The sequence below is a fragment of the Salvia miltiorrhiza genome, chromosome 8 (genome assembly GCF_028751815.1).
Source record: "Salvia miltiorrhiza cultivar Shanhuang (shh) chromosome 8, IMPLAD_Smil_shh, whole genome shotgun sequence".
NCBI classification, from domain to species: Eukaryota; Viridiplantae; Streptophyta; class Magnoliopsida; order Lamiales; family Lamiaceae; genus Salvia; species Salvia miltiorrhiza.
In genome coordinates, this window is record NC_080394.1 from 36,884,846 (window position 1) to 36,898,616 (window position 13,771).

The window sequence follows — 13,771 nt, forward strand, 5'->3', positions numbered from 1 at the left end:
TGCGTTCTTATCTTCTTTAATTTTCTTTTTTATTTGTTCTAAAGGATGTCAATTAAGGGGATTAATATCAATGTGTAATAAAATAGAGAGAATGTTGTGTCGGCTTTGAATCTCATGTTCTTATATCATGTTCTGCCATGCCTTTATTTTGTTTATATCATATTTACATCCGTTTTTTGATACCATGTTCTGCGATGATTTTCATGCTGTATTATATAATGTTTATATCTGTTTGCCATAAACCGATGTGAAGTAATGTGAAAGAATATGTTTTTTTTTCCTTGGTGGTTTAGGTAGCACAGGATCCGCACGATGTGGCCGTGTTAACAAGACAGACCAAAAGCGTCGCAGTTGGTCCGCTCGCGAATAAGAAGTTCTAATCACTTCATTGAAAGAGCTTGTTGCATAAGGATGGAAATCCGACAACGGATTTCGAGCCGGCTATTTGAGTAAGTTAGAGGAGGCTATGAAGAAGGACTTTTCGACCACCGACTTGAAAGGGATGCCTCACATAAACTCGAAGGTGACAACGTGGAAAAAGACCTACTATACACTGTGGAACATCCTCAAGGTTAGTGGAGTTGACTTCAACGTTAACGGGAAGCACATGATTGATTGCGATGATGAACCGTGGGAGAACTTTGTGAGGGTAAGTGCGTTTATCAACACTTCTAGGCAGCTTGATTTGTGATTATTTTATGAAGTTTTGCCATTGTAATTCAGGCCGATAACAACGTGCGCAACTTCCGCTATAAAAGCTGGCCTTACCTTGAGGATTGGAAGCTAATATTCGGCAAAGATAGAGCTACGGGCGATGAGGCGGAGGATCTCATGGAGGCGGCACATGAGATGTATCGGAAATTAGATATCAGCCAACCGAATGATGATGGTTAATACCACGTCTCACTTGAAGATATATAAGAGAACGGCGAAACGGGAGATAATGTAAGCCAAACCCAACATCGAGAAGAGAGTATCATGGCTGACAAGGAAGCTCCTACATCCGGCAAGAAGCGGCACCGTAGTGCATGTTTCGACGACAAATTCTTTGAGGCGCTAACTGATATTAGCCGGGGCACGGAGACTAGACTTGATACAATATCAAGTAGGATGGGTTACGACTTTGATATATCAAAGGCAAGAAAAGAAGTTTTTGCTCAGTTGTGTGCTATTCCGGGGCTGTCAAAGACGGAAAAGTTTGAGATCACGGATTTGCTTGCAAAGGAGGTGGAGCATCTGGACGTGTTTTCGAGCCACCCGGAAGACGCGAAGGAAGACTACATGTTGTCCTTGCTTGCTTTGAAACATAAGTAAGTCAACGGCGTTTAGGATTGATTTAATCTTCTTTTTTGTGCGTATACATCGCAGACTTCTTTTGGTATCTATTGCAAGGAATATCTTGACAATTGTTTCAACTTTGGTTTAGTTTTTGTTGGGTATTAGTTGTCCCAACTTTTGTTGTTCTTGGTATTTTGTTTTGTGGATGTTTGAATTCTATTTTGATTAATCTTCATTTGGCATTATTGTTTGACCCCTAGCTTTGACATTATATTATCCATAGCTTTGAAGTGCTCTAAAGTTTTACTAGGGCTCGTACTTATTTCGTTGTTTATATAGAATTATACTTGTCGAGTTTATTTCGTTGGATCGAATCTATTTCCTTGACTAAGTAATGTACGTAACCACATCTAATTCAACGAGACTTTTAGTAATGGGAAAAAAATGAACTTCATTAGAACTCACAAGAACCTATAGGCTCTGGTGATGGCAAAATATTACGAAAATAACAACAATTCAAACTTCAACAGAACAACGTTAGACGTGCAGAATCATTTGAAAACAACAAAAAGCAAACTTCAAAATTCTAGCGGAAAAATGCTCTATTTGAACGGCGAAGAAGAGGCGCACGAACTTCCGCCATATCCGGCGTCAGGATCCCGGTCATCTTTTGTTGGAAACTTAATGAAATATCCTAATTCTAGTTTTGATGATACCAAAATCAATAGGTTTCAATTGTAATAGACTAGAACTGCTTGAACTCAAGTGTTAGAGTTCTTTTTCTAGTTTGGTTGCTGTTCTGAAGACTGAAGACTGAAGAACGAAGGACTGAAGACTGAAAATGCCGACTGAAGTATCAGTCGAAGGATCAGTTTCGACTGATTACTTAATGCGTGTCACGTGGATTCAGCGGACTGATACTAAAGTCAAGTATCAGTTAAACATTCTTCCTCGGACTGAACCTCCAACGTTCAAAGGAAGCCACGCACTCCAGAAGTACAGTCGCATTAAATGCAGAGATCTCAGGATCGTCCTTTCTCTGCAGAGGCCATTCCTTTTGGTGATTACCTTTTCAGAGATGTCGCATCTCCTGCTCTTCAAAGTAGTCGTTCTCACCAAACAAGGAACCTCGAAGATTGAAGCCTCAGCCCAAGTTCAAATTACTCTCTAACGGAAAAAATCTTGAAGACCATCTTTGCCAACGGATCTATTTAAGACGTCTCCAATAAATAACGCTCAAGGATCACTTCAATCTACACCGATTCAACAACATAAGCTGAAACGCTGCCAAATTTGTTACTAAACTAAACCAAGCCTCTCTAAAGTTTGAATCGAGGAAGAGAATCACAAAGCCAAAAATCAATCACTGCTGATTACATACATTCTCTTAGACCTTAGGCAAATATTGTATATCCAAAGCCTAGGTTAAACTGACTGCAAAGAACTTGTTTTTTGTGGTTTAGTTGGCAAGTTTTCAAACCTCTCTTCAACCAACTGAATTGAGTGTTTGTGTCGAAAAAAAGTTCAGACAGGTGTTCTGTCTCCGTGAGGTCTTAGTGCCCAATGTGCGCTAGGAGTGAGAAATCCAACAAGGTGTTCAGGTACTGAAGATAGGATCTTCAGTCGTCTCGGTTGTGTGCACCCGCAAGCACACGTTCAGGTTGTGTGCACCCGTAAGCACTTGCCCAGTGAAGTTGTTGGTCTGATCAACCGACCGTGGATGTAGGAAGTATTTTCTGAACTACGTAAAAATCTCTGTGTTATTTACAGCTTTCAGTATTTACATTCTTACTTGCACTCTTATCTCCTTAAACTGAAAATTGATTAATTGCAAAGAGAAACCTAACGACTGACAACGTGTTTAACTCACAGGCTATTACGAAATAAAAGTTTTCCGCTGCGTGTGTTATCAGTCTAACTGATCTATCTTCTGATAGTCAGTAAGATTCATAACATATCTCTGTTTATCAAACTCAACTGAAGCTTTACGTGCATTAGTTAAAGTCTTTGACTTAACTGATAACTCCTTACTGAAGAGTATTCAGTATCAGTCGTCAACCCTGTTTTGGTCAAAACTCTTTTTAGTAAACAGGTTGAGTCAGTTTGTGTTTGAAGTTTCATTTTGATTCATCGACAAAAATAGCCTATATGTGTATTCCCTCCCCCCCATACACCTATTCGAGACCTTCCGAACCTAACATCTTTCGTCTTCACGGGAAAGCTATTAGTCACTGGCCGGCGAAATTTATTCTTAACACTACAAGAATTCTGGTAATAGACGACACGATATAGACGACACGCTTTAAAAAATGTTGTCTATATGTCAATAGACGACAGTTTTCAACTTGCGCGTTGTCTATAAGCGAGATTTCAGACGACAAGCCGCCAAGCGCATCGTCTATTATGCATATAGACGACGTGAAGGCTCAAAATGTCGTCTATTAAAACGCGGCCATAGACAACGCGCGTTAAACACGTCGTCTATTACCAAAAACGAGGCCATAGACAACCCGCCTTAAGCACGTCGTCCATTTGGTAATAGACGACGTGCTTAAGGCGTGTTGTCTATGGCCGCATTTTAATAGACAACGCAGCTTATGTGGTCTCGTGTATCAACCTAATTAGGTTACTCTCGCGCCGCTCTCTCTCTCAGCCCCAAAACATATCGAGCTCGCGCCGCTCTCTCTCAGCCCAACCTCACCCAGCCTCGCACCGCCACCGACACCTCACCCCCCTCGTCGCTTGACCTCCGCTCACCTCCACCTCGGCGATATTCCTTCTGCCCTGCCGTGAAGAGCCACCACTGGATTAGGCGAAGCCCTTACCACCGCCGTGAAGAGCCACCACTGGAGGGGTCGACGTCGCGAAGCCCTTGCCGCCACTCTGCCTTCACTGGCCGATCTGTCGAATTGGATTCAGCCTCCGCCGCTGTCCTCCGCCATCACACCTCCGCCGTGTCTGCAGGAAATCAGCTACCCGCCGGTTTGAGGTATGTAATTTTAATTTCAGTTAATTTTATTTTAATTTCAGTTAATTAATTTTATTATAAAGTATGATGGTTTGGATTGGATTTTGGTTCAATTTAATCTACTTATTAATTTTGTGTGTGTGCTGATTGTTTGAATTGGATTTTGGGAATTCCAAGCTGGAAGAGGAACTGACGAGAGTGAGGGAGATGCAATGGCATTTCTTCCGAGCAAATCTCATGGTTTGTTTGATTACACATATTTGGTTTGGTTATGCTGTATATGTGAAAAATGGATTGTGATTATGAGTTTTATTGTTACTCTGTGACTAGGGATATTTTTGAGGATGTTTTTGGGGCCTATTAATGTGAGAGCTAATAGGAAGGATGAACTCATCAAAGTAAATTACAGTTGAAAGTGAAAGAGGAAGCATCAAAGTAATGAACTCATCATATTTTATTTATTATAGTCAATTCATAGTTCTGTTTAGAGTTATCAGATTGTATTTCTTCGAAATATAATCAGCTGCAGTAACAGATTGTATCTCTGTCGTGATTATCTGCCGCAAGTTTAGGGGAAAGAAAAAGGAAAGAAAGCATTGGATTTATCGTGTTTATACTTCTTCTCAGGTTTGAAATATGGCAACTTTTTGGTTTTATTTTTGGGATTGTAAGCCGATTTACTAAAAATAAGTTTTATACTTGCTTAGTGTTTTTCTAATCACTTTATTCTCCTTATAGACTGATTTGCTGCATTAAGAATTTCTGTAGAAAACTGTATACTAGAAATGTGTGTTATAACATGCATGCCATAAGAAGTTTGCTTATCAATTGGGGATCCTTTGCATTCTCAAAATTACTCAAATCAATCACTGAATTATTTGCTTCTGATAATTCCATAATTTTGACTTCAGCTGCTGTTAGTTTTTGTTTCATAATCGATGAAAGCACTATAATGATCTGATATTTCACTGAACTTGAGGAGAGTTGGCATAGATCATTTGATCCTTGCTAGTTCGTAATTGGAAAAAAGTCAACATATTCTTCCTCTTCACGGCCTTCTTTTTGACATTTTTAACTTGAGGAGAGTAGGCGATCTGAATCATGTTATCAGCTTTTGTCATCTTTTCATGATGTATACCTGATATACTGTTTTACAAGAAACTCCGAGCATCATTTTTTCATTCTGCTGTCGCAGTGTGCCAAGTCTATAAACTGTTTCAGATTATCTTGTTCTTATGTAATCCTGAGATGTCAAACACCATTTCTGGCCTAGATGCAGCTGTCTTGACTCTCCATGGTCCATATGTTTATGGTCATATGCTTATATTTCTTTCATTCTTATTTATATTTTTAGTGCTGACCATATTTACATGTACTCTCAGCTTGCCTCTGTTTTCATTTTTTTTTTAATCTTTTGACTCCTTTAATGCTCATAACATTGCACTGGTGTATTGCATGTCTGTAAATTCAAGTCTCTAAGTTTTTGATGTACCATCCAATCCAGATCTAGAGATGCAAGAGAAGGATATGAAGTTGTCAGTTAGTTCATACGGAAAGCACTTGATGATATCAAAGGTCATTCATTTAACACTTGAATGTTGCTCAGGGGATTATACTTTCAAAGTGCTGACATTGTTGGGATGATTTATTGTGCAGGTATTTACGTATTTTGTGCTGATTTTATGGTTCTGGACGATACCTGTAGCCACAATACCTGATCAACTCGTGCACCCTTTTGGTAGTGCTTCTCAGTTCTCCCCCATCTCGTCCTGGTTTTGCTGTCTGAGTAAATGAATACCTAATAGTTGCTGCAAGATTTACCAGTTGAGCCTCCAGCAATTCATAAAATTGCATAAAGAAGTAGGGGTGCTTTCATTTGTAGTCTCTCTTGTTATTGGGCATTGATTCTCATTCTGCCATCATTGTTTTCAGGCCTTCAACATTCGCTCAAGCTGTAAAACTGAGAAGAACGGCTGCTGCAAAGGAGAAGGAACTTGCAAAGTGTAGGATATAATTTCATTTCCAGTTCTCTTTCCTAGGAAATGATTTTCTGTAAAGTTCAGCATCAGAGCTTAACTCATATGCTGTCTTTCTAACTGTGCCTATTGCTGTCGTGTTTTGCTGGATCGAAGGGATTAAGCGTTTCGCTAGCTAGCCCTGATGGTCGCGTAATAGGTGGTGGCGTTGCAGGTTTGCTCATGGCAGCTAGTCCGATCCAGGTCACTACTTTTTCCGTTGGGTCTTCTTAGTTCTTGAAATGATGTCCTGATATGAATACATATAACATCAGATTGTAGTCGGAAGCTTCGTGCCAAACGGTTTCAAGATGCAGAAGCGAAAGCAGCAGAGCAAGCCACTGTGACTGCAGCGACACCAATATCACTTTGACTGCCCTCCAGCCACTGCCCTTCATCATCAAGAATGAGCTCCTCCTTGTTTGATAACTTTGATCGCATCTTGGGTTTGATGTAGAATGTTTGTAAGATGGATATTTTTTCAATGTAGAATGATAAAGAATATTTGAAATTAATGAATGACATTTTTATTATTCGTGTATATATTTTAAATTATTTATTATGAATTTTTAGATTTAATAAAATATTTATTTGAAAAAATAAGAAATTTAAGTATAACTGCAGAATTAAAATTAAAAATTAAAAAATTCAACGAATAGACAACGTGCTTGTTCACGTTGTCTATTAGGTGATAGACAACAAACATGCGGATGTTGTCTATTAGCTAATAGACAACATCCGCATGCGCGTTGTCTATCAGCTAATAGACAACGTGCATGTGCTTGTCGTCTATTAGCTAATAGACGACATGCGCATGCGCGTTGTCTATTAGCGCCCCCAATAGACAACACCCTCATACATGACATGCGATTTTCAAATAGATGACACGCTTTGCATGTTGTCTATTAGCATTTTTCTTGTAGTGTAAGTGACTTCCATGGGACAGACACTTTGCTCTTGAATGTGTTTGGAACGGACGGCGCGACGCTGGAACATGCATCATCTGCGAAGAGCTTTCTAGACGCCACTGGTTTCGGTATAGGCGAGGTTACCTCGTCATCACTTGAGTCGCATTGTTTCTTAACGGTTGACGAGTCTTCGATTACTATGACGGTTTGGGACAACTCTCTCTTCACGTTGTGAATGCCAAACAAGTTGTACATTTGTTAAAATTTCGGCTCGCCGTCATGGTAATAAACAACAAGAACTTAACTACTGAGCATCGACAAGTGGTTAGGTGTCCTCTCCCAAACAAAAGTAGTGCCAACTGGTATTAATGCTAATTTTGTGCATGATTGAATATAAAATAAATATGGTTGACAATTACCAACATTGACACATATATCTCGGCAGATTAGTGGCTGATTTTTTTGAAATAATAACCGTTTATCCCCACCCAACATAATGCAGTAAATTGACCCAACAGAATGCAAGAAACAACATTGGGCTGCATTACAATTGACCCAACAATTAATAGGAGAAATAAATGAAACTACAAGTCAAATAAGTTGGGCGAAATATGTTGCCATAAAGTCTACATCCTTACAAACAATGCCAGAAATGTGCACCCAAATGAAACAAATACAACCTGACAAGTAATGGACGCTGCCCGAAGACCAACATAAGTTCCCTCACATAAGTTTACTAATAACAATACCAACAATTAAAACAAATATTGCGAGACAAAAAAAGGCGAAGAAGAACTATAAACAACCACGGGTGAGGTCAATCTATTTCCCTGCATTTCGATATTTCTCGGTGATATAGGTTGAGATGTAGTAGGCTGACTGAAACCTCCGCTACAAGAAGAGCCGACAATCGAAGGCACATTTCGTGTTCCAAGCCGATGGTATTCGTCATACTAATAGAATCCCTTCTAATGATCCCCACCTAATGGACATTTGTAGTAGAAACGGCCGAGGTTTCGTGATCCATAGCCTGCGCACTTGAGCTTCATATTTCCATTGCCACTACATTGAGGGGTTGGTGTTGATAGCTCGGAAGCGGCGTCCATCCTACCAATGAGAGACACAACAAGTACAATGTTATTTACGTTGGAATGAATAAAAGCCACTAAGAAAGATTGCAAAACAGCAGCTACAATTAAAAAAAAACATGAAAATATTTAACTTGTATTAAATTATTACAACCACAAACCTAATTATTATTCATATATTGCAACCACATAGCTTCGGCCAAGGCATTCCTTGCCGCGTTCCATTGGGGAGAACAATCGACGTCTATGAATTCATCATGTGTTGCATCTATGCCTCCCTCGTTCTCTTGAGGCATAGCGTCTAGCTCTTGTTCTATAGGGTAGATCGGCATCTCCATCCGAACAAAATTATTGAGTAAAAAGGCTGCCATTATGAGTCTATTTTGAACCCAAATTGGATAAAATGACGGAGATCTAAGAATACCCCATCTCACCTTCAATATGTCAAAGGCTCGCTCTATCGCGTTTCTTGCCTTACTATGTCTCAAATTAAATAGTTCTTCTTTATTTTGTGGTCGTGCAACGTTCAGACCCCACTCTTTTAAATGGTATCTAACACCTTTGAAAGGCGTTAGAAAACCATCACTATTCGCGTAACCGTTGTCACACAAATAGTATTTTCCTAACGTATCAATCAAGATAAAATATCAATCAATGTTCATGTAATGATTTAAACATATGTAAGTAATGAATATATTAGATAATAGCTTATACCTTTTGGGACTTTAAGGCCATGAGGTCTATTTATGGCATCTCGTAAGATTCGAGAGTCCGCCGCCGATCCTTCCCAACCGGTTAACACATAACTGAAATTCAAATTTCGATCACAAACACCTAGAACATTTGTTGATATTTGCCATTTCCTTGTTCTATACTGGGGTTTATCCTCGTTACCACCCATGACACTTACATACGTGCCGTCTAAGGCCCCTAAACAGCCCTATACACAAGTCACAAATAGAATTAGTTACCAACACCAAGAACATTCAATTTCAGTCGTTGTAATTGATATTGTTATATATTATGCATACCTTAAACCACCGCCACTGTGGGTCAGTGCAATCTGCGGGAACAGCCTCAGGTTTGGCTAGGAATACATCGTATATTCGTATAATCGCTCCTAGCAACGCATGTACATAATGCGAGATCGTTTGGCCGGATCTCCAAAAGTTGAATCTGACTACTCTATTTTTTTATGATGGGCTAGAACTGAAAGGAACATTGCTATTTGTTCCTCAACGGTAACGAACCGGCCATCAACCAAACCCCACCGTTCACGTAAAATCACACAAAGCCTAGCAAAGGTCCTACGGTCCATACGAAGGTTGGAAATACAGTCGACATCGTTTACACCAACCAGTCGACGTAAATGTATTTCTTGGTCGGGCATCTTTACTTATTATCTCGTATTTTAGGGCTCTTTCACCACACTTTCTTTTTCTTAACCTAGACTTAGCATAATATGCAAATAACAGAGCCACTTGTATTACATGATCACGCAAAATCTCTTGCAACAACACGAATCGTATGTCATGCACACGACTACTTCTCCTCCCAGACATTTCAGAAAAGTTAGTACAGAACCTAGCAGGTAGTGAATAATCCTAGTTGCAAACAAACATTTGAATTAATTAACCACATGTACTAAATAAAACCGAATAATAATAAACAGAGAAAAATGAACCAGAATGATAGCATGCCCAAATCTAAAATTATAATTCGTAGAATAACCTGTATAAACATATACTGACAGCATGCTCAAATATGAAATTAACCACGCGTAGACATAACTAGGACATGGAACAAAAATATTACAAGAAATCATCAAGACTTGGTCACTTTTATAAAGCTAGATAAAAAAAACAGTGTCATCATCATCCAATATATTTGAACAGAGAAAAATGAACAAGAATGGCAGCATGCCCAAATCTGAAATTATAATTCACAGAATAACCCGTATAAACATATACTGGCAGCATGCCCAAATACGAAATTAACCACGCGTAGACATAGCTAGGACATGGAACAAAAATATTACAAGAAATCATCAAGACTTGGTCACTTTTAAAAAGCTAGATAAAAAACAGTGTCATCATCATCTAATATATTTGAACATAGAAAAATGAACAAGACTGGCAGCATGCCCAAATTTGTATAATTAACCACACGTAGACATAACTAGGACATGGAACAAAAAAATTACAAGAAATCAACAAGACTCGGCCATTTTCATAAAGTTAGATAAAAAACAGTCATATACAACCAATTAAACTGAACAAAATAAAATCAACAAGAATGGCAGCATGACAGAGAGGTAATACATGTAGCTCAGGTAGAACTCCACAAAATCACACATATTGACAAGTTATTTGGGCGATGGAACTGACCTTTGTTGTCCGGTCCTTCGCTTTGTTCCTCTCTTGGTTTCCCTATATGTGTGTTCACAAAATTTGGGAAATTTTCAAATTAATGAAGTCGGAAGTTGGAAATAATAGATGGCCCAAACAAGCAATATAAATGAACGAAATAAATCAAATCCCATATTTCGACTTCAAGGAACGATGAAGCATTTTATATGGGAACAAATTCTGCCATCAGCATTAGCTTTTTTTAGCCCAATAATTGCTCTTTAATTTGATTGTCTTACAAGAATCTCCTAAATAATTTTGTAGGGCACACAAGGAGGCAAACACAGAAGCAGTTTTTCAAAATCGCGAACCCTAAAATCACAAATTCAATAGAGCAGTTGCGAACCCTAAAATCGTGCACCGTTTTTCCAGGGCATGATATTCCATAGAACAGATGCAAACACTAAAATAGCGACCGAAATAATGAAATCGGTGGGTGATTTCGTGAACCCACCATGAACGACCCCCAAATCATGAATCCCAAAACAACGAACCACAGACCAACAAAAAAAAATGAAATAATAAACCCATCAAATGCTGGTCTTACCGGTTCGAAGTTGTTGAAGTTGATGCCTTTGAAATTTTCTCCCTCAGTTCTTGAGAATGCCGATGGAATGAGGAACGAGTGAGGAAGAGGATAGCTAGGGCTAAAATTGATTCATCGATTATCGTGCGAAGGGTAGGAAAAAATGTGGGTAGAATCTGGATTGATTAATAATCGGAGGGCGGATGAGGTATACTAATGCAGCGTAATCTGAATTTTTAGCAACGGGCCTTTGCTAATCACAGGGCCGTCCGCAATGAGGTCATAGAATATCAAACTCCGTACTACTATGGATTAAAATAATTACTATGGTGTATAACACACAACCAAACGCACCCTTGATTTTCTTTTTTATTTATTCTAAAAGGATGTCAATTAAGGGGATTAATATCTACATGTAATAAAATAGAGTGAATGTTGTGTCGGGTTTGAATCTCAATAGCAAATCAGAAAGAACGAAGAAATTGATCTAAAAGAATCGAAAAAGTTTGAAGAGTATTGAATGTAGAGAGATATGAGAGATTATTGTTTTTACGGGTTTTGTCAAATAAAATAATGATTTATATTTTTAAATTGTAATTTTAACATGACTTTTGAAGTGTAAAAAATTAAATCACCACCTTTTCAATTTTTGCAATTCTGTCCCCCTAATTTTTCTTGACTGCTAAAATGTTGAGCTAGATCTTATGTGATTTAATAAAGACACGTCGTTTTTGTGAAACCTAAACGACGTCGTTTCGTACATTTTCAATTAAAAAATTCTCAAATTATAAAGGTATTGTATCTTGTACTTGCACCATAATTTCCAATATTCAATAATTTTATTGCAAATAACGTCATAACATGAATATTACGTGACAAACTAATCCACATAATTTGCAACTCAACAATTCGGTGACCGAAAATAATTGATGGGGTGGAATTGCAAATTGAAAAGGTAGTGATTTAATTTGTTAAACTTCAAAAAGTCATTAAAATTGTAATTTCAAAATAATTCGTGATTTTATTTCTCAAAACCCCTTATTTTTATGATTTAAATATCCCCCCCCCCCCCCGTTTTAGCATAAGGTCCCATTTCCCCCCATATGCGCCCTGCTTTTAAATTATATCAACTAAACCTAAAATTAAAACCCAATACTAAGGGACCATTTAACGAATGTCCCTTTGGCCCAAACCTTGTTAAAAAGTTTCTTGCAAAATTTAGTGGAAGAACGCCAATTAAGGAAAAAAAAAGTACTTGGACTAAATAATATAATTCAGATTACATATGTTTTCTAGCTTTAGGACTGACAGGTCTGATATGTGTCCTTCATGTCTGTTAAATGTCTTCTCCAAGCTTGAGTTTTATTTTGTTCATGGTTGACTTCTTTTCCATCTTCAGGACTAATTTTTAGGGTTAATTGTCTATAAATTCATAAACTATAGACAACTTCCGTTTTTTCCCCAATCTTTGAACTTCCTATTAAAAACCATTAACTACCGATTTTTCCCAATTTTCCCATCAAGCCAATTTCCGGCAAAAATCGTACACACGTGGAATCTGGTGAAGCTCAACATTCAAACCTAGATCTAAACAAGTCGGCAAAAGGAGATCGAATCAACCTGTGTAGCGATATGAGAGAAAACTTGCTTGAAACTTGCAGATGAATTCCTTAAAGTAGTTTTGCGTGTGTATTATAATGAGTTACAAGGGGTATTTATAGAGTTACATTAGGGCAAGGGGTAAAAGAGACCTTACAGGTCATTCACGTACTCCACAGGCGGTGTACGTGAATGATTCTCTATCTTCTAACAAACTTTCCTAACTACTTTGCAGCTTTATGTTGAACATGTGGTCTTTCCGAGCTTTCGGCGCTGGTTGCTTTCACTCTTCGTGTGCGCCGACTTTATTGAGGCGAGCCTTCAGCTGTGTCGACTTGATCGAGACGAACTTTTGTCTACGCCGCCTAAAACGGGATGGGCCTATGTCAGCATCGTCTTAGATGGGACAGTCCTTCGTCTGCGCTGTCCTTTAAATAAGGCATAATCGGTCCCCTCATGTGTTGCCTTCTAGTCTTGTCTGCGCAGCTCTTCTTATCCTTACTTTCACTGAAGATGTCTCTTTCTTTGAATCCTTTCCGCGAGTTATCTTGGGACCAAGCCGTCTCTTCTATTCTGCGCTGCTGACTTGCTTTGACCATCATATGGTGCATCTATGCTATTTGAATCAAGTATGTTTGGGGCCTAAGTCAGCGCTGCTGATCCTTGTCTAGAATAGGATGGCTGATGAGATCCTTACTCCTCATCAGCTACACCCCCTAGTCTACGTAAAGAAAGTTTTGAATTTTCGTAGCTATACTAGACTTCTGACGCCGTTCCATCAGCGCGGGGTTTTCCTTATCTATGACGTTTCCTCATTTAATGCCTGACACCTCCACTATTCCCCGTGCGTGTCCTTTCATAACCCCTGATTCAATCTGAGCCCTCCATTCCCAACTGCCATTTTGCGATGCAATCTGGACCATTCTTTTTCTGGGCGCGTGTTAACCCTAATGATTTCCCCCTCTCCCTGTCCTTTCAAAT

The 13,771-nt window shown here is 38.8% G+C and overlaps 1 long non-coding RNA gene across 8 annotated transcripts; it reads left to right on the forward strand.

The window, feature by feature from the left end:
* Nucleotides 1-3,864: 3,864 nt before the first annotated feature.
* Nucleotides 3,865-6,794, forward strand: LOC130996578 (uncharacterized). Of its 8 annotated transcripts, none has more exons than XR_009092674.1 (9): nucleotides 3,872-4,267; nucleotides 4,424-4,486; nucleotides 4,577-4,681; nucleotides 4,782-4,873; nucleotides 5,751-5,821; nucleotides 5,903-6,106; nucleotides 6,179-6,249; nucleotides 6,379-6,465; nucleotides 6,537-6,794. It is a non-coding gene; the product is annotated as an uncharacterized LOC130996578 (long non-coding RNA). The 8 variants fall into 8 exon arrangements; XR_009092679.1 differs by having other exon boundaries at nucleotides 4,814-4,873; XR_009092676.1 differs by having other exon boundaries at nucleotides 3,873-4,267; nucleotides 4,819-4,873.
* The last annotated feature ends 6,977 nt before the right edge of the window (nucleotides 6,795-13,771 follow it).